General features: G+C 35.4%; 1 protein-coding gene across 1 annotated transcript in view; it reads left to right on the top strand.

The window, feature by feature from the left end:
* The first annotated feature begins 17,267 nt into the window (after positions 1-17,267).
* Positions 17,268-22,210, top strand: part of RBBP8 (RB binding protein 8, endonuclease) — a 127,698-nt gene continuing 122,755 nt past the window's right edge. The window contains exon 1 of the mRNA XM_074206409.1: positions 17,268-17,446. The gene's annotated coding sequence lies outside the window, so the exon portion shown is untranslated. The remainder of the gene's footprint in view (positions 17,447-22,210) is intronic.

Below are 22,210 nucleotides of genomic sequence, written 5' to 3'. Positions count from 1 at the left end.
ACAGTGACTTTCTCAGAGTCACACAGCTAGGAGGTTGTCATTTGTTATGTCTGAGAGCAAATTTTTCACTCAATTTTACTAACTCTAGGCTCCATCCACTGAGCCACCTAGCTGCCTGTCTATAATTTATAGTCTTAAGAGAAATTAAATGATTTGCCTGGGAACACAAAGTCAATATGTATCAGAAATAGAATCAGGTATTTTTGGCCAAAGCCCTAAGGGTCTTCCCTTGTCAGATTGATTTTTTAAAATAGGTTAAAGAAGACAATATCTGTCTCATTTCTTTCTTAGTTCATCTTAATCACTGAATGGGTGTTGCCTCAGTCAAACTGAGAGCTATTAAAAGAACCTAGCTTAAAAAGGTCAATGTCTCCCAGTGTCTCCAGGGTCATATCCAGTTCTGATCTATATCTAACCACTGGACCTAGATGGCTCCTCAGGAAAAAGTGACTTTGGTGACTTTACATAGTCTTCCCTCACTTAAATTCAATTTTCTTAAATGCCATAGTATCACCTCCCTGATGTCATGATCTTTTTCAGAAAGGAAGAACAAAAACAATAATGATTACACCCAAAAGTCCTAAAGCACAGATCTGCCATGTCATCCCCCTACTCAATGACTTCCAGTGACTCCCAATGTTCTCCAGGTTCAAATTCATAGTCTTCTGACATTCAAAACCCCTCATATCCCAGCCTTTTTTCCTACTTTTCCAGTCTCCTTACATCTTATTCTTCTCTAAGTACTCTTTAATCCAGTGATACTGGCTTCCCTGCTGTCCCATAAATACGAGCCTCCATCTCTAAGTCCCAGGTATTCTCTCTCACTTCCTGGAATGCTCTCCCTCCTGAGATTTATCTATATCAGTAAGGTTTCTTGGCTTCCTGTAAGTCCCAATTAAAATTCCAAATTTTATAAGAAGCCTTTACCAGTCCCTTTTAATTCTAATGCCTTCCCTCTGTTAATTATTTCCTATTTGTCCCATAAATAGTTTGTTTTATATATTTGTTTGCCTGCTCCTTAAATTAGATTGCAAGCTCCTTGAAGGCAAGGACTGAATTTCCAGCAATTTAACACATGATGCCTGGGAAATGGTAGGCACTTAATGTTTACTGAAACATCATTCTGAACATATCCTGAAACTTATGCCTTGATGAATTTATACTTCAAATGTTTTCTTTATATAAACCTATTTCCCCTTTATGACTGGTTTATACTTTACTTCATAGAATTACTATTTGTCCATTAAATCTTCCGTGTGAGACATGTTTAAGGCATTTGGAGAAGGTGGGCCCATTATCTTAATTTATTAGTTAAAATACTGATCAGCTTTTAATGGTTCTAGAAAGTTGCGTTGCAAACCCTTTGCTATGAATACTTGTAGGTAGGAATGTTTGTTCAGTTTTTCTGCAAAAGCAAGCCTGTACTTGCACCCAATTGATTGCTTTCTACATGTACTCTTCACTGGCTGATATTTCTTCCTGATGGAAATTGACTGTTAAAGTTGATGAAATTGGCAGTGGTTTCTAAATACACACTGGTAGCTTACTTTAATCAGATCCTGAAAAATAACCAAATTAGTTCTTTTGATTAAGCTAAGAAAGCAGAAATTTTATAATAAGTAGCTTTAAAGGAGATTGTAAAGGAGAATCCTTTGTTTCTTTGGCATAGTAACATGAACATAGTAGGCTCTCAACAAATTCTTGTTGAATTGAATCTAGTTTAAATGTAGGTAAAAACTTTTTAAAAATTTATCATTTGTTGAACCCTTGATTTCAACTGAGTATAAAACTCCAGAGAAGTGAACCCCCATTGTGAAAGCAGATCTGTAAATGTCCTGCAACTTAATAGTTATCTGGGGCACTGAGTAATAAGGTGAATAATCCATAATCACATGCCAACATATAACAGGGAAAGGATTTGAACCTAGGTCCCCTGCCAGGAGGAGCCAGGCTCTGATTCATTATTCATTAAGGTTTGGAGAAACCTTAAAAGGTTATCAGATGGGGGCAGCTACATGGCACAGTGAATAGAGCACTGGTCCTGGAGTCAGGAGGACCTGAGTTCAAATCTGGTCTCAGACATTTAATAATTACCTATGTGGCCTTGGGCAAGTCACTTAACCCCATTGCCTTGCAAAAAAAAAACCCTAAAAAAAAGATTATCAGATAAGTTTTAAGTTTTTTAATTGTCACAATCAAAATAAATCTGTAAAGTAAAAAAGTATATTAATAATGGTATTTGAAGACATCTAGATTAATAGTAAGGAGAAATCAATAAAATGCAGACCATTTAAAATTAAGAAAATGTCTTTAAATATATCAAATACTTTAAAAAATATTTATTATACTTACTGCAAATTAGCATGAAAAGGATATAATTTACAGTCCAGGAGACCCTGAAATCATGAATTCTTTCAAGATTTCTAATATTTCCTCAAACCATATTTTTCTTTCTGTCTCTCTGTCTCTCTGTCTCTCTCTCTCTCTCTCTCTCTCTCTCTCTGGAATAATCTTTATTTTTACTGAATTCTGTGAAATGTAGGTATTTACAGACTTCAAAAGCTAAATATAGTACTAAAATGTCAATTCCGTCTATTTTTATTTTATTCTATTTCTACTGCCTAATAGAGAGATGAGGGAGAAAGATAGCAGCTAAGAATAAGAGTAGAGTCGATACAGAACTAGAAGTAGCCAAATTAGAAAAATAACTGTTATTTCTAGAAGCCATAAATTTGGGGTTAACAAAATATTCTTTAAGTATCCAAATACTCTGTGATTTTTCCAGGATTTTGGATCAGAACTCAAGATGATTCTGTCCTGGACCATCTTCTCTTCTCCCTTTCTATTACTTTCAACAATTCCCATAGCTCTAATTATCATCTCTGTTTTGATGATTCTCAAATCTGCTTACCAGTACTAACCTTTATAATCTCCATTCTCTCATCTTCAAATGCCTTTCAGTGATCTTGAACTGGACATCCAATAGATATCTTAAATTCAACATATTCAAAACTTATCTTTTCCCCTAAAATCTTCTCCCTTTCAAACTTCCCCTTTTCTGTCAGAGTACCACCATTCTCCCAGTTCCCCATAACTTAGGTGTTATCCTCCACTCTTTATGATCTCTCACTCTTCATAACCAATCTGACATCAAGAATAGTTCATTTTACCTTTCAACATCTCTCAATACTCCCCCTTCTCTCCTTTGCTGCCATCTTGGTGGAGACCCTTATTAACTCACCATGAGTTATAGTAATAAACTGCTGATGAGTCTGCCTATCCACCAGACCAAGCCAGGAGAGTCTCTCCCCTCTCCAATCCATTCTTCATTCAATGATCAAAATGATTTCCTAAAGTGAATATCTTAGCCATGTTACCCCATACTCAGTAAACTTCAGTGGCTGGGGCAGCTAGGTGGCTCAGTGCATAGAGCACCAGCCCTGAAGGCAGAAGGACCTGAGTTCAAATTTAGCCTCAGACACTTAAAAAAAATTACCTAGCTGTATGACCACGGGCAAATCACTTAACCTCACTGCCTTGTTAAAACTAAAACTAAAACTAAAAAAAACTAAAACAAAACCCACTAAACTTCAATAGCTCCCTATCCCCTCTACAATCAAACACAAAATGCTCTGTTTGGTATTCAGCTGCCTTCATAAATAACCTCTCCCCACTACCTTTCTAGTCTTCTTACACCCCATTCTCCACTATGTATTTTTTTATCCAGTAAGCCTGGCCTCCTTGCTGTTCCATGAACAAAACACCCCATCTCTCTGCTCTGTCCTGCCTCTTGCCAGAGATGGTCTTTCTCCTGGATTTCTTAGCTTCCTCCAAGGGTCAAATTAATTCCTACTTCCTATAGGAAGTCTTTTCCAATCTGTTTTAATTCCAGTGCCTTCCCTGTCTCTATTCCTATTTATTTTATATAGAGTTCATATATATTTGTCTGCTTATTTTCTATATAAACCTTAGCTCCTCCCTGCCTTTGATTGTGAGCTTCTGAAATGTAAAGATTGTCCTTTGTTTTTCTTTGTATTCTTCATACTTAGCACAATGTCTAGCACATATTTAATAAATGCATATGGACTAACTGAAATAGCCCCTTAAGTTTATCTGGATCCTTGATGCCCCAGGAGACAAGAGCAAAGGATACAACCTCCATAAGCCTCCTTTTCCTCATCTATAAAGTGAGAGGTTAGATTAGACAGGTTCTAAGAACAAGTTCTATCATCTGCTTTAATCAGCTTAATGTACCCTAGTAGAAGTCTGCATTAGTGAAAGAAAAAGTTTTGAGTCACTCGAGTTGGCTTTATTCTGGGACTGGAAGTTAATCTTATTTTTGCCACTTCTTGGCTGTGTGACTGTGGGTAAGTCACTTAATTTCTTTGGGTCTCAATTTTCTTAAGTGTAAAAATTCTAAGCTCTAGAAAGGATCTCTTGAAAGGACCATTTAGTTTTGTGGCATCAAATTCTATTGGATCACTAAACAATATATTATAATCCTTACCAGCTGTGTATTGACTTAGTTTTAAAATGTAATTTTATCTCTGTTTTATTGTATTTTTATTTCTTTTGCTAAATATTTCCCACATGTTAATCTGTTTCTGGCCAAAGGGAGCCTGGGACTGTGTTTTTGACACCACTGCTCTAGTTCAACCTTTAAGAATTTTATAACATTCTCATTGAACATCTTCAGGGAGGGGTCTTCTCTAATAAAGCAGCTCATTCCACTTTTAGATAACTTTTTTTTCTAGGTTTTTTGCAAGGCAATGGGGTTAAGTGGCTTGCCCAAGGCCACACAGTTAGGTAATTATTAAGTGTCTGAGACCCAGACCGGATTTGAATCCAGGTACTCCTGACTCCAAGGCCGGTGCTTTATCCACTATGCCACCTAGCCACCCCTATATAACTTTTTTAGGAAGATTTTCCTTAAAGCCTAAATGTTTCTCTCTGCCATTTATATCTTTTGCTCTTAGTTATACTCTCTTACACCTGGGAACCCTTCAAATACTTAAAGGCAACTATAAGGATCTCTTCGAGTCTTTAGGTTAAATGCCCCATATTCCTTCAAAAGAGTCTAATATGACATGTTGTCCTGTCCTTTCATCATCCTGGTGACTCTTTTCTAGATCTGTTCCAAATTGCCAACATTTTCCCTCAATTTTAGTGTTTACATTAACAATAGCATTGTGAGTTGGCCAGATATGATTGATGGAGATCTAGGATAACCCAGTAAGACCTGTTAAGGATAATGCCATCCTCATCCAGAGGAAAACAAATAAAAACACAACAAAATTTGAATGAATACTATGTTCACTTTTTAAAAAACTTCTCTTATGTTTTTTCTTCCTACCCCATGGTTTTCTTTCCTTTCCCTTGGTCCTAATACCTCATATACAAAATGGCTAATATATAATCATGTTAAATAAAAATGTACATGTAAAACTTTTGCTGGACTGCTTACCACTGAGGGGAGGAGGGTGGGAAGGGAGGATGGTAGAAAAATGTGTACTTTATAAATGTGCAAGTAGATGAATGTTGAAACACTTTCATAACATATAATTAGAGAAATTATAGTAAAAAAAATTGTGGTCCAGATCTGATGTCTATTCTAGCCTTATCAATGTACAGTCAAGCTGAATTATTATCTCCCTTGTTCTGGAAATGATGTATCTCAAGCCCAGATAACATTTTTTGTTGTAGCTTCTATGTCAACAGACTCACATTGAACCAGAAATCCAATAACGTCCCCAGATCTTTTTCATATACAGCTATTGTCTCATCATAATTGCTTTATTTGTGATGATTTTTAATCATGTGTCATGTCAATGATGTCACACTACAATTTAATCATGTCAAAGTATACATTTATTCCTTTTATGTTTCTTAATATTTGATTTGTTAAAATGAGTTTGCTCCAATTACATTCTTAAAGTCTCCTAATTTTATGTCATGATCCTTTTCTTTCTCAGTATCTATTATGGCTATTATAAGTAGTTTAAGTCAACAATTTACTAATAAGTTATGCTCTTAGTGGCTGTAATTTATTGGAAATATTTCTCTCCCACCAAAACAATGATTTGGTCTTCAAACTATGCTACAAAGCCTATTTAATGTAAAATGTACATGAAATTTAAGAGCTATGGTTCTAGGAGACATTAGTTATTGGTTAGCCAGAGGAAGGGATGGAAGCTACCATCAAACAGCAAATTGAGTGAGACTAGGACCTTCCTCCTTCAGGTGTAAAATCCTCCTGGTCCTTTCTTCTCACAAGATAAGTGACTTCCCATTCAAGTTTTTTTTTTAATTTTCCCTTCAGCTTTGTTTTCTGCTTCTTTTACCTCTTTTTTGCAACCAGGGATCCTCCATTCATTTCACAAGTATTTATTAATGGACTACATATAATGTTCCAGGCATTATGCCAGGAACTAAGGATACTGACACAACGGTCCTTGCTTTGTAGAAGAATGATTCCATTAAGGGGGGGTAGAAAAGGGGGAACAACTAGGTTTAATAAATGAATAAATAGGAAAACATTTCTTCTTCTCCTACTCTATCCCAGGCCCAAGAAAGGCAAATTAATTTAAGGATAGGAGGGTGGCTCTTACAACTGGAAAGATAGGATCAACTTTTTGTAGGAGATGACCTGACTTAAAAGTGGATAAAAGGTAGGGATTCTTCAAGACAGAGGAGAGGAAGAAATGCATTCTATGCATTAAAGGTACAAGAATAGAAGATGGAATATTATATACAGGCCAGTTTAGCTGGAATGTTAAAGTGAAGTAAGGAGAACAGTGCAATAAGCCTGGAAATATATTTGGCAGCTAGTTGGATTGTGAAGGGCTTTAAAAACCAAATAGAGAAGTTTATATTCAATCCTAGAGATAACAAGAAATCATTGGAGCTTCCTGAGCAGGTGACTTTTCCAGGCTTGTACTTTAAGAATATCAGTTTAAGGGGGTCTATAAGATGATTGTCAATTGAGGATGTAGCTGAAAATGCAATATTGAATGAAGTTCAAAAGATATATAAATCTGGTAGTATTACATAAAGGTGATAATTGAACCCATGGAAGCTGATAACATAGTGTGGAGAAAAGAACTGGGCCTAAGACAAAACCTGGAGTATATTCACACAGAGAGGGAGAGAAACAAGGATGAAGATCTTCCAAAAGAGACAAAAGAGTGGTTAGACAGATAAGAGAATAACCAGAAGAGATATCTCAAAAATTTAAAGAAAGACTAGTCAGGAGTAGAGGGTGGTTAATAACAGCAAATAAGTGTAGTCAAGAAGGCTGAAGATTGAGAAAAACGCATGAGATGTTAATTAATGTTGAGAGAGGAGTTTTTCAGTTGAGAGTGTTTGAGAAGTATTAAAGTGAGAAAGTAAAGGCAACAAGTATAGAGAGCTTTGTCTAGGAGTTCAGTTATAAAAAGAAGAGATATAAGATGATAATGGCTGGGTTAATGAGTACAAACATTCACAAAAGGGAAGAGGCCACAGAAATTATGTAGTTCATCTTTTACTATCTCAGATAGAAATCCTTTATATTCATCCAGCCTCTGCTTAGACAGTTAGGTGGCAGAGCTGATGGAGAGTGCTTGCCTTGGAGTCAGGAGGACAGGAGTTCAAATCCTAACTCATATATTTGACACTAGCTGTCTTGGGCAAGTCACTTAACCCTGACTGCCTTTCAGCCAGGGTCATCTCCTGATTCATAACTGGTCTCTGGACCCAGATGACTCTGGAGGAGAAAGTGAGGTTGGTGACTTAGCACAGCCCCCTCTCACTCAAATCCAATTCATGTGCTTGTCATGATATCACTTCCCTGATGTCATAGTCTTAAGAATGAAGGATAAACATCATCAGACAAAATCAGTGAAGGACTCACTATAATATAAAGCAGTCCTTTTCACTTTGTAAATGTATAACAATTTACAAAGTGTCTTGACAAATATTTTCTCTTTAACCTCATAACAATCTTACCAGATAAGAATTTTTATTGTCATTTCCCAGATAAATAAAAATTTCATGTAGGTTAAATGATTTACTTAGCAAAAAATATATCTTCTAACCAGGTTTTTCTTTTAACTTTGGATACAGGTTTCTTTCTAATGCTTGTATATCAAGTATTGCACTAACTTCATGTGCAGAGAAAAACCTGACTCAGACTGTCCTAAGTAAGCACTTCATTATAGGATATGAGATTCTGAGTCAAAGCAAAGGACAGGGTCTAGCTGGTAGAAGTGAATATTTATTAAGGTGTCATAGATCTATCAGTACTACTGAGAAGACCATTTCTTAGGCATTGGCATCAATTTTGAAATGAAGGTGGAAGATCTTCCCCTCCCCTTCTTCATCCAGTTGATAATGAAATCCTTGACTGCCTTCAGCAGACACAGGTAAGAAGTGACAGATAGTATGGATGGAAGGAGGGAAGAAGAAATCATAATGTAGTCTAGATGTGGCATGCATGGTATCCCAGTTCTCCTTCTCTGAGCTGACTCACTCTTCTACTGAGTAAATCTATGTTCTAGTCACCATGCTAATTGGAATAAAAAGACAAAAATGAAAAATCATGACCCTTCAAGAGTTTAAATTCCTTCACCAGAAATGACATAAAAACATAAGTTATAAATGTGTTGCCTGGGCTACATTCTTTAAAACTCATCTGGGAGTAGAAATTTGGGGTTTTCAGAAGGGAGATACCATATACAGCTACAGAGTCTGAAGGGAACCTGAGCAGTTGAGAGAGAAGGTTCTCTATTATTGTTCCTCATTGGCATCCACTAGTGAACTTCCCCCTATAAGTAAGAGTTAACATCTGTTAGCTAGTCAGAATAAATTAGCTTCTAGAAATTGGAATTTACTACATTATTATTTTGTAAGACTTGGTCCATTATTCCCCCCTCCCAAAATGGGTGCCCACTCTAAATGAGCTTCAGTTTAGCACATGGTATGGAATCTCTTAAAAGTTCTACTTTAGGAAAGGTGTAGCTTTCTACTGAATTCCTTTATAGAGACTTAAAACTGCCTCTCCTTAGTGTCTCTAATTTGTCTTTTGCTCCTGTTACATATATTGCCACCAATTATTCCTAAAGATGATGCCAAAAGTGTCAATGGAAAGTTCAAATTCTCCAACCTTTCAAAGTTTACTAACTGTTCCTCCAATGAAAGAAAGGGAAGGAGACAAGAAAGAAGGCCTCCCTAAGGGATTTTCTCTCAGGGTTTGGCTGGAACTGATCTCTTCAAATAGTTCTAGACCCTTGAAAATGCCCAAGTTTTGAATTTGATTGTTAATTTTATATAAGAACCAAAGGGTATAGCAGTCTATATATTATTGTTGTTTTCAATTATTATTTTATAACTCTAGCCCCACATTTCCTTTTTGAATTTTTAAGTCTTTTTAATTTTTTTTAATTTTAGAAAAGTTTTATTTGAGTTTTACAATTTTTCCCTCAATCTTGCTTCCCTATTCCCATTCCCCCCCCCGAAGGTAGTCTGTTAGTCTTTACATCATTCCCATAGTATTCATTGATCTAAGTTGAATGTGATGAGAGAGAAATCATATCCTTAAGGAAGAAACATATAGTATGAGATATAACAGAATTACATAATAAGACTTTTTTTTAAATTAAAGGTAATAGTCTTTGGTCTTTGTTCAAACTCCACAATTCTTTCTTAGGATACAGATGGAATTCTCCATTGCAGATATCCCAAAACTGTGCCTGATTGTTGCCTTTTTGGTATGAGCAAGTCCATTAGGGTTGATTATCACTCCCATGTTTCTCTCATCTTGATCAGCATCAGTTTATGCAAATCGTTCCAGGCTTCCATCCCTCCTGAGTTCTTATAGAACAGTAGTGTTCCATGATATACATATACCACAGTTTATTAAGCCATTCCCCAATTGATGGACATTCCCTCAGTTTTCATTTATTTGCCACCACAAACAGAGCTGCTATGAACATTTTTGTACAAGTGAATGTTTTTACCCTTTTTCATAATCTCTTTGGGATATAGACCCAGTAGTGGTATTGCTGGATCAAAGAGTATGCACATTTTTGTTGCCTTTTGGGCATAATTCCAAATTGCTCTCTAGAAAGGTTGGATGAATTCACAGTTCCACCAACAACATATTAGTGTCCCAGATTTCCCACATCCCTTTCAACATTGATCATGGTCCTTTCTGGTCATATTGGCCAGTCTGGGAGCTGTGAGGTGATACCTCAGAGATGTTTTAATTTGCATTTTTCTAATAAGTAGTGATTTAGAGTAATTTTTCATATGACTATGGATTTCTATCCACATTTCTAACAATATAATAAACTGTCTGATGGAACAACAAATTTTTCCTAGTCACAAAATATTCACTTGAAAATTCCTCTCCAGGAAAAATGGTCCTGTTGGGGCAGCTAGGTGGCATAGTGGATAAAGCACCGACCCTGAAGTCAGGAGTACCTGGGTTCAAATCCGGTCTCAGACACTTAATAATTACCTAGCTGTGTGGCCTTGGACAAGCCACTTAACCCCGTTTGCCTTGCAAAAAACCTAAAAAATAATGGTCCTGTAACTCTATATCATTCTTCATCTCTTTATTAAAAGATAGACTATGTTGGATGAAAATGTTTGGCATTTTTCATTCTACCTATAATCTATTTAAAAAATGTTACTCTGTTAACTTTTAAGCAAGAAAAAAGGTAAACAACAAAACCCTTGATTAAAAAAAATCCACGCTTACAATAAGGATATTTATCAGTCAGCAAGAAATAAGTGAGAAAGAATTTATAATAGTCACTTACTTTTTCTTATAATTGACAGAAATTTTTTAAAAATCAATAACACAGATAAATATAGAGTAAGTGATTTTAAAACCTCCTCAGGTTTTTACAGTGAGCATTTTGATTTTATAACTAATGACTAAAGTATTATGCCACATGAAATTTGAATCAGTGACTATAATGCATATTTAAAGAATATTTGAGAGGTATTAAGATAGTATTTTTTATTAACCAAGGTCCTCTAATTTACTAAAAAGGAGAAGTAGTTATTGTCAATCAGTTTCAGATTCTTTTTAGGACTTTTTTTACAATAGATTCTTGGGTATGGTACTCAATCATGGAAACAGGAATGACAGAGATCTAAAAACAAAATGCTCAAAATTTTTCTTTGCTTTAAATATATGGTTAATTAGGACAATAGTAATTTTGTGCTGAGAATTATAAACAATAAACTCCTTAACAGTTGAAAAATGTAATACATTTCTTTTGAAAGACATGTCAATAAAACTGAAACTCAACTACATGACTGTAGAATACATTTAGTAGAAAATAAATGACACAAATGTACAAAAATTTTTAATAATTTTAACCACATGTAGTCAGAATTTCAATTTACTACTGCTTACACATTTTATGTCATAGGAGAAACTACCATGAAAAAAAATCAATCACCCTGAAACATAACTAAGCTGCATAATCCAAGAATACAAATTTTTTAAAAAAAGTTTCCATCAAGAAATTAGTTGAGAAAATCTGTTCACCTCTTTGCTTGTAAAAAAATTTTTTCCAGAATTTACTCTAATTGATTAGCATGATCTTTAATGTGTAGCAAGATTCTGTTTTCTCCTTCTATTTCTTCCTCCTTTTCTTGGATCATAAGGTTAATAATGCTTTTTTTCAGATCAGCAGTGCAGCTCTCATTGATTCAGCCAACTGACGGATCTGACAACTGAGACTCGTCCTGTATCTGTTGGAGAAATGTTTGAACCACAGTGATCAAGTCCTGTACAGTTTTGGGGTCTGTCTTCACCATAGTACCAGTTCCTGATGTTAGTCAGCTTCCCCATCTTTTCAATCATTTCCAGTATACCATTCTACATCATCTAATATTATTTATTTGTTCCCCCTACTTGTAATTAACTAGATTTAATATAATAAATATAATATAATAAAAATGTTTGTCCTTCATGTTTGAAGAAGACTACAACATCAGGGAGGTGATGCCATGACAAGCATATGAAATGGATTTGAGTAAGTCACCAGCCTCACTTTCTCCTCCAGCACCATCTGGGTCTAGTAGTCAGAAATGAATCAAGATGACTGGAGATGGCTCTGGATAGGAGGTAATCAGGATTAAATGACTTGTCCAAGGTCACACAGCTAGTAAGAGTCAAGTGTCTGAGGCTGAATTTGAACTCCTGTCCTCCTGACTCCAAGGTCAGTGCTCTATCCACTGCACCATTAATTGACCTGCATTGAGTTTTATTGACATTTATTTCATTATTTGTTCAAACCCTCTGACCTTAGGTAGGAGTATGAAACAGCCTTCTTATACACACACACACACACACATATATTTTTATGTATGTTTTCTTTGTATGTTTATGTTATGTATATATATATATATATATATATATATATACATAAGCTTATGTGTATATACTATATATGCATGTATGTGATAACAGGTCTATACCTAAGATTCATTGGCACAGTGAGCTCTGGGGTGAAGAAATTTTTGTAGCAAAATAAAGTTTGCAATTCTCTTCAACTTATAAAATATTTAGAGGTTAGGAGACTCGCTCAGGGTTGTATGTCAGTCTGTATGAGAAGTGAGACGAAATCCTAGGCTTTCCTAAATTCCAGACCAGTCCTTTATTCATTGTGCCATGAAAAAATAATTGCAATGTAATTTCCAAGAGGAGGTACTAGAACATAGGAGAGTCATGAAAAACTTTATCGTGAAGGAGATATTTCAGCTGAACATTGAAATAAAATTAAGATCCTAAAGGCAGGGGTCAAGAGGCATATCTTTCAGGAAGCCAGATAATGTGAAGGTGGAAGATGGAAATCTTATGTGAGGAACAGCAAGAAAATCTATTTAGCTAGACTTTAGAGTATTTGAAGGAAAGTCCTGTATTGTCTAATTTAGAGGCAAAGGTAGTTTTGATTTACTTTGTGACAGGCTTTAAATACCAATGAGGAGTTTGGGTTTGATCTGTGAATTAATAGGGAATCTTTGGAGTGTACTGAACAGGGGAGTTAGTCTATAATTCTTATATTTTAATTTGATTGTAGGTGTTCAGTTTCTATTTTTCATCATTTCTAAGCTAAGTACAAGAAGTATAATAGGTTATACTGGGAGCCATTAAATTGTTGCCTTCTAAAAAGGACAAGTAAAACAGTCATATATGAATCCTATTTTAAGAAAGTCAGTTCCTCCAAAAGCCTTTGAAAAAGTGAAAGCTCTTGTTCTGAACATTTATAGTTGTGTTTTCTATAAAGGAGGGTTATGAGTAATCAGTAATTACATACTGAATATAAGGCTAATTTTAGAAATTTATCAAAATGAAAATTGGATGGGCAGCTTCCCTGGGGAAGAATCTCAATTTTCCTTTACCTAGAAAGTTAATAAAGCAGCACAAAGTACTCCCAAGAGGTTTCTATATTGCTAATCAGAGGACAGATCCTAGCTTTTGAATCACCAAATCACTTCCTAAGGCAATTTTTCTTTCTGACAACTTTAGCATTAAGCTAAAGGTTTAGCCCAGCCCAGTTAAACACTATCAGTCTGATGATAATGATATCATCCAGAATTGATGTCTGCAGGCAAAAGGAGGAGTCAGTCAGCATTACCACAAGACTGGTTTTCCTTCTTCAAGTTACCTCCTGTTTTCAAAGTCTTTTTGTACTTGGAATCCAAAAAGCAATAGGGATAATTTTTAGAACAGTTTCTATGGCTTTTTATTCTTCAGAGAAGTGTTTTTTCATTGACCAAATGAATTCATAATGATCTCACTATGATAGTTTTAATTCATGCGTAATGTATATATATATATATATATATATATATATATATATATATATATATAGAGAGAGAGAGAGAGAGAGAGAGAGAGAGAGTAAAAAAAGTTTATAGATTTCTGACTTGCTTTGGTAAAGTTATTGACTTTGATTCCAAGCAAAAGAGAAACATGGTGATTTTTGAAACCATGCTATTGGTCTAACTTTAATTGTAGGGAACATATACAAATGCAATTCCATTCAGTTTAATAACTATTTAAGGCAGCTGGTACTTGGGTGTATACTTTCTCTGTTGTTTACTCTGGCAAATTACTAACATCCTTAGGCTTCAGTTTTTTCATCTATAAGGAGGAAGGAGGGCTAAGTGGGTAAAAGTTTACCTTCCTTCTATATGTTTACATGCTTATTCATGCTCCATTAGAATTTCCATTATTAAAGAGACATATAAGGATGTAAATTGGTAAATACATTTTATTGGATGCTTATTATTTTATTTTTTGGGAGCACATAAGAGATGAAGAAGATGTAAAGAAGAAAGAAAATCAAATAGATTAAGATAATTGATTGGTGATAGAAGGAGGAATTAGTACAAATGTAATAGGGATTGAAATTAAATCAGTAATTTTTGATATAGGAAACTCTCAGGTAAGGAAACTTCTAAGCCATACAAAGCAGCACTTTTTCTGCAAAATGCAATTATTCTTTCACATCAGGATTTTCCCCCATCACAGTTCTGATATAGTACATGTTGATAACAGAAATTAAATAGGTATTTGGGGGGGAGTTTTGTGAAGTCCAATATATATATACATATATATATACATGTATATATATATATGTATGTATATCATTATCTTTTAAGATATTACAAACATCCCATAAAAGAAAAAAAAACAGGTTTCTTCTCTGATGTGAAAGGAGAGGCAAAAAATTTTACATGGATCTTCCAGGTTGTAGGGAATGTCATGCCCCTACCCTACCCCTAGTAATTCTCTTCCCCCTCTCCTTCCTCCAATCCCAATCATACAGGGTCACACAGTTGATATATGCCATTATCTCAATCTGAGCTCCATTATTTCTGGCTTCAAGGTCAGTTTGCTATTCATGGTGTCATGCTGCCTCTTTATACAAGTAATACCCAGGGATATGCTAGAATGAAAGCTAGATTTAAAGTGGCCTTCTTCCAATAAACCAAATTTAGTCATTTTTTTTAACCATGAGTACTAGTGAGGACATATTTGGGTTCTTGATTTCTTATCATAAAGCTTAAAAGAAAATTCTTTAACACCTTATTAGTATCCACATGTATCACTAGTGAGGTCAGAGGAATTACTCTGAATTTTTATAGGTTAAAAAGGACTCATGAAACATATATCAACACAGAAACTCTTCCAGGGCAGTCACCTGACTATAAAACCCTTCCCTAAAGGTTATTGTTTTATTTTTAAGTCAGGGACATTGAACTGTATGGACCTGGTGAGTGAAGGTAGAGATAGAGTATTCTCCAGTTATTCTCTTATGAACCCTTCACTAATGAAATCCCTAATTATGAAGATAATCTAGAATAGAGGTTATTAGTGTAATCTATGAATTTTTAAAAAATATTTTGATGACTCTCAATATATTAGTTTGTTTTGTAATCCTATGTATCTTATTTCATGCATTTAAAACATTATGCTGAGGAACAGTTCTTAGGCAGGGGTATGCTGTCCTTCATTCTCGAAGAAGACCATGCATGATTAGGAAAGCAATGCTATGACATACACATGAATTAGATTTGAATGGGGGGGTGGTGCTGTGCAATGTCACCAGCCTCACTTTTCCTCCAAGAGCCATCTGGGTCCAGTGGCCAGATATGGATCAGTCATCAGGACAACTAGAGATGGTCCTAGATGAAAGGCAATCAGGGTTAAGTGACTTGCCCTAGATCACACAGCTAGTGTGTGAGGACACATTTGAACTGGGGTCCTCTTGACTTCAGGGCCAGTGCTCTATCCAGTGCACCAATTAGCTGTGCTTTGGCATAGTCAGCAGGACTATGGTATGCTGGTAAGTGTTTAGCAGCCACCCTGGGGAGAAGGGATAAATGTTAAAAAAAAAATTTTAAGTTTCAACAGTATTAACAATTCTTTCACTTTTTTGAATCTAAAAATCAACTATATCATAAATCAAGTCCTAAAGTTCAGAAATCAGCTCCCCCATTTAATTAAGCTCTAGTACACAGACTGTCCAAAGGATTCCCAGCACAAATTAAGAACCTCAAACTTAGAGGAATTTTTTCCATACTAGACTAGCAGGGAACACAAGCTGGAATGACTTCAAGGAGGGATCTGACAAAGATAGCCTTGGTAATTTTCAATCTAACTACATTTTCAGAGGTTCATCATCAGAATGCTGGCCACCAATTTTAGGACATCCTGTTTGATGTATCCTATGGGATAAAGAGAACTATATGACACCTACCATCACCACATATACACCCAAAAGCTTTTGTGAAGTTTTAAGCTTTACATTTTTGCCTCATATGCAAAAATTTTGCCAGTACAGATCTAATAGGACATGGAGGCCATGTGAGAAGACAAGATTACACACACACACACACACACACACACACACACACACACACATGCAAATGGTTGATCACTTTCCACTTCTCCTGCTTCTAGGTAATTTGAATATTAGATACTTTAGAAATCAAATAGATTTGGGTTTTGTCATATCTTTTGGGGTGAGTAGGGGTTAATTTGATTTGAAAACCTCAACTTCTTATTGTAAAGAAACCCAAATGGAAGCCAGCTGGGAGGAGGAGAAAAAAATGAGTGAAAATTCTTAGGCTGGACCAGTTCTCTCAGTCTCTAAAAACCAATCTAGAAATCTCCCTACAAGGCTAGGCTAGAACCAAATCTAGCTTATGGGGGATGAGGATGGAGGCAAGCAATTAAATGGTCATTCCTTTTACTGATTTTTTTTTCCTTCTAAATGTTGGAGTATCTATATTTTATTAGGTACTAATATTAAAATGAGGAGTCTAATCACCAGGGACCTGTAGACTTTTTAAATATCCCAGAGGCTACAGAACACTTGCTTTATTATAAAAGGAGTTTACAGGAATGGGATATTGCCATACTTAATGCAGCTCTATCTCTCCCTTTCCCCTTTACTCTCAGTGAATTATTTTGCTGGAGGCTACAACATTCTAGCTGAGGAGTATGTTGGGAGTGGACGGGGAGGTGTGAATAATTCACCATCTATGAAGCAGAGCTGAGCTGAGCCGCTGCAGCATGTTGGGCGAGCCTTTGATGAAGACTGGTTGAACAGGTTCCGGGTCTACTGAAGAACCAGTTTGACTGGCCTGTTATGCCAACAAATTCTGGTATGAGTCCATGTTCCACAGACTGTAGAAACCTGCCCAGCCAGTTAAATGAAAGGCATATTAGGTTATCCATTGCAAGCTGAATATATATCTTAGATGCAGGAGACCTGTGCACAGCAGTAGTTTCTCAGTATTCTCTAGTGTGGTCCAGAGTGGTGGCTTCCTCCATTGAGTTTATGTTTGAAATTTATAGTTTGAGGGAGAGTCAGCAGTAAAGCATTCTCTACCCTTGATCAAGAGCAGAAAATTTCCAAATAAAAACTGAAGGGTAAGTTAATTTATTTTCTATATTTCTCTATTTTCTGCACATTCTGAAAAAAAAAGCTTATGAAATTTTACTTATAATGTTTGATACAATGCAATAATTTATTCTTAAGTTTAAGCAGGCTAAATATTAACATTTTTATTAGAAAAACACTAGATCTTATATCTATTTATTGGTTAGCTTAAATTAAGGCTAATTAATATAGAATAGATTTTTTTGGCTGTTTGCTATAACCTGATAGAGCTGTCATTTTAATTGCTATGGAGAGAATAAATTCATTAATATTCAACATCTTAATGTTTAACTTTAAGAAGTTACTCATTTCTCTGATAAGGATATGTAATTATAAGTATGTCCACAGGATAAATGCATAGACATTCATATTTAAATCAAAGTTATCCTAGCAATAATTTCAAAAAAATGTTTATGGCAGAAAAGAGTTGATTTATTAGCAAATAAACACACCTAGAAGAAAGTTGTTCCTAGTTAGAAAAATTAAAGAGTGTGAAAAACAAAGGCTGTGGAATTTGGTAACTGATTAACTATTAGAACTCAAAAGCACTTGCTGAGCTGAATAGAAAGGAATGAAGACAGGTTTTGTCATGCCTGTTAGATCTGAAAAACCCTTTAGATTAAAAAAACTGAATCTTTCTGTCAACTGTATTATAGTTAAAACTTATCCTGTTCCCTCTTCCCTTTTATAGCAGCCAGTTTGTTTAGTAGATGTCACATTTCAGTAAACTAACAATTACCATCACTTACTTTATTTTAATTTAGAGTTCTTTCCCCCTCCAGCCATTTATATGAAACAAGTTTGAATATCCTCAATGGTTTATGCATTGATCTTAGAATTTGAAGTTCAACAACATGTAGTATTTAAGCTAAGTATTATCTATATGGGAAAGGAACAGTAACCTTATGTCTTGGAAGAATCTTGACTCAAATTGAAGATCATTACACTCTTATTCTCCAAGTATAGAAAGAATTTTCTCTAATAGGGACAATAAAGAGCTCTCATTTGTAAGCTCTGAAAATTGTACAAGTTGTTTAGGGGATGAGATACTTCTATTTCTGGAGAGAAAACCTTTGGCTATCTTTTAGTCTTCTAATTCTGTATATCACTTCCGAGAAACTAATTTCTCAAAAAGACATTATATTTTTGTCTACAAAATGCCCCATGAATTCAGTTACCAAAAAATCCAATCAATGACAATATTTCTTCATTGAAATTTTGGTTGTGTGGTTGAAAATCTCTAATTGATGGAATTTTTTTCATTTTTCAACTCATTACAATAACACTTGTCTCCAATATGTGGATTCCCTGAAAATACCCTGATTTGGGTGCTTTTTTTTTTGTAAAAAGTAATTTGATTCCTTCGAGTGTATACTTTTAAACAATATAGTGACATGGTGTCTAAACACTACTTAGAGTAATAGAGTTTGAGCTAGAAAAGATCTTGGAGACCATTTGGTTTAGCTCCCTCCTTTTCCAGAAGGGAAAATTGAGGCCCAGAAAGGTAAAGTGATTTACCCAAGAATGCAAAATACCAGCCTTGAATCTAGGTTCTCTGGCCCCAAATACTGCCTTCCTCATTCAGGACTACCACTTTATTCCATTTTTCATATTTATATTCTTTTCTTTCTTTTTTTTTTTTTTTTAGGTTTCTGCAAGGTAAATGGGGTTACAAGGCTTGCCCAAGGTCACACAGCTAGGTAATTATTAAGTGTCTGAGGCCGGATTTGCACTCAGGTACTCCTGACTCCAGGGCCAGTGTTCTGCCACCTAGCTGCCCTTATATTTATATTCTAAAGAATATTTGGGAACTAGGTTTGGTTTATGTTGTATTTCAGAGCCAAAATTTCAAATCTAAATCTCAAAACTCTTAATTTTCTATAGTTATTTTCATTTTATGAGACATATTTCAAATGAGAGTAACTAGGCTATTATAACATCTATTAATCATAGCTTGTTTAATATTTTTCCTTTTTAATTTTCTTTTTAATTAGTTATTTTGGAGCATTTAAAATAAAATTGATGATGTAATCTTTTAAGAATACTTAAGGACATGTGATCTCTGAATGAATCCATTGTATGTAAATATATACATAGGTATACAGCTAAGTGGTTCAGAGGATAGAGCATCAGCCCTGGAGTTAGGAAGACCTGTGTTCAACTGTGACCTCAGACACTTGACACTTACTGAGTGACCTTCAGCAAGTCACTTAATCCTGATTGTCTCTCTCATTTAGGCCATCTCCATCTGTCTTGATCTATATCTGACCTTTGGACCCAGATGTCACTGGAGGAGAAAGTGAGGCTGGTGACTTAGCACAGAACCTCCTCACTCAAATCCAATTCACTTGCATGTCATGATGTCACCTCCCTAATGTCATGGCCTTCTTCCAGAATGAAGGACAAATATCATCATCATCATCATCATCATGTATATATGTATACACATACATATTTATTTCAGAATGTCTGCTTAGACAGTTTCCCAGATGGAAACATTTTTTTCAATAGCTTCTCCATATCTTGAAAAGTTGCATTCTCCCTAACTCATGATATGTTTATTAATTTTTCTTCTAAAAAGAGTTAGAATTTAAGAACTGCAATGCTAGAAGATAACTTAGAGATGAACCTTCACTTCAACAATAAGAATTTTATAGATGAGGAAATAATGACTCTGATTTATATAGTACCATAATTTACATAGTACTTCTTTCCCAACAGCATTGCAAAGTGAGCTGTGTAAGTAAGATGATCTCCATTTCACATATAAAGAAACTGAGGACTGGGGCGGCTAGGTGGTGTAGTGGATAAAGCACCAACCCTGGAGTCAGGAGTACCTGGGTTCAAATCCGATCTCAGACACTTAATAATTACCTAGCTGTGTAGCCTTGGGCAAGCCACTTAACCCCGTTTTCCTTGAAAAACAAAAATAAAAACAAAACAAGAAACTGAGGACTACAAAACTAGTTACTAAAGACTTCAATTCATAGTCCAATATTTTTTCAACATCAACATTAGAGGCTTCTGCCCTGCTCTCCATACTAATTGTTATATTGGAAGTCTAACTTAAGTTTGTCATTACACATAGGAGTTAAAGTTATAATCATTGCATTTTTAAAAAGGTAGATCAATTTTGTTATTGACTCATAGTTATATCTGCTATTTTGTTTCCATTAATGTGGAAAAATTATATTGAAAATACAGTGATATACAATTATATGGCACATATACCTGTTGCTATTGTTGTTGAGTCATTTTTCAGTTATGTCTAAGGTCTTGAACCTACTTAGGATATTTCTTGGCAGAGTTACTGGAGTGGTTTTCCTTTTCTGCTTCAGTTCATTTTGTGAGTGAAGAAACTGAGGTAAATGGGGTTAAAGTGACTTGCTTAGGATCATACAGCTAGGAAGTATTTTAGGCCTGGCCCTGTATCCACTGCACCACCTTGCTGCCCCAGCATGTATATCTACATTATCCTCAATTGATCTTCAAAAGAATCCTATAAAATGCTATAGATTCTCCATTATGTAAATATAAGAAAACTAAGGTTAAGAGAGATCATGAGACTTGCCAAGGACACTGAGCTAGCTAGTAAGAAGTAGAAGGTAAACTGGAACCTAAGTCCTTTCACTCTGGGTTGAAGTTACTTCTATTACACACTTCCTTGGCCTCCCAGTTCCTTTAAATAATATCTTCATTTAATTTCCTCAGAGCCTTTTATGTTTCATAATCTAAAGTTCCAATGCCATCATAAGATTTTGTTATATCAGCAAAGACTATCTGCTGTTATTGCTTTTCTTGCTTATGTAATGGTGGCAAAGAATTGAGCACCCCAAACCATTTGAAGTGAGTCATCTGTCCTACAGATAAGGGGGCAAAGGAAGGGTTACCTCTATGTCCTAATTATAAATAGGGTTAGAGACAGGTACTGGACCTGTTATGTCATTAGTATAGAGAACTCCTAGTTGAGCAAACTCCTTTTACTAATGCAGGTCAACAGTGTCATCCTTAACTCCTTATTCTCACTCATCCCACATATACAATCAGTTGCCAATTCCTGTCATTTCTACTTCTCCATCATCATTTACATACATTCTTTTTTTTCTCTATTCCCAATCTACAACCTTAGTGCATTCCTTTGACATCTCTATTTTCTAGTAGGTCTTCTTGCTTCATGTCTCTCCTTATTCCAATCCTTCCTCTAAATAGCCAACAAAATGATTTTCCAAATGCACAATTCTGGCTATATCAATTCTTATTCTGTAAATTCCAGAAGCTCTCTGTAGCACATGTAGTGGCCATACTCCAGTAAAACTATCTCAAAAGATAGGTTAAACCAGATAGAGGCTAACTGGCAAGCCTCAAACCACTGGTGAGGTAGGGGGATATCTATTCTAAGCATGTGAAGACTTCTGGAGGAATAGGTGGATGAAAACAATTTGTTCCAACAATCTTGAAGGCAGCTGAAGCTGAGTGCTTAGAGTTTGGTAGGACATCTCCTACATCCTGAGCTATTGCCAGTCATCTTGAATTTCGTCTTGCCAATGAACTTCAATGACTCTGGAAGAGAGTGAGGGTGACTTTGTGCAACTGTGTCTCCTGATTTTCAATCAGTCCACTCTTTTTCCTATTAATACATGCGCAAGTCAAGATAGTACCCTGTGATGTCATCGGTCCTCTTTGAAAACAAAGAAAAAACAACTATTAAACTCCCCTGATAGTTAAAGCAGTCAAAACTTGAGCCCTTTTATCTT

This window comes from Macrotis lagotis, chromosome X, assembly GCF_037893015.1.
Source record: "Macrotis lagotis isolate mMagLag1 chromosome X, bilby.v1.9.chrom.fasta, whole genome shotgun sequence".
Lineage (NCBI taxonomy): Eukaryota > Metazoa > Chordata > Mammalia > Peramelemorphia > Peramelidae > Macrotis > Macrotis lagotis.
The sequence above is the reverse complement of the archived record's forward strand: the minus strand, read 5'-3'. Positions and strand labels throughout refer to the sequence as shown.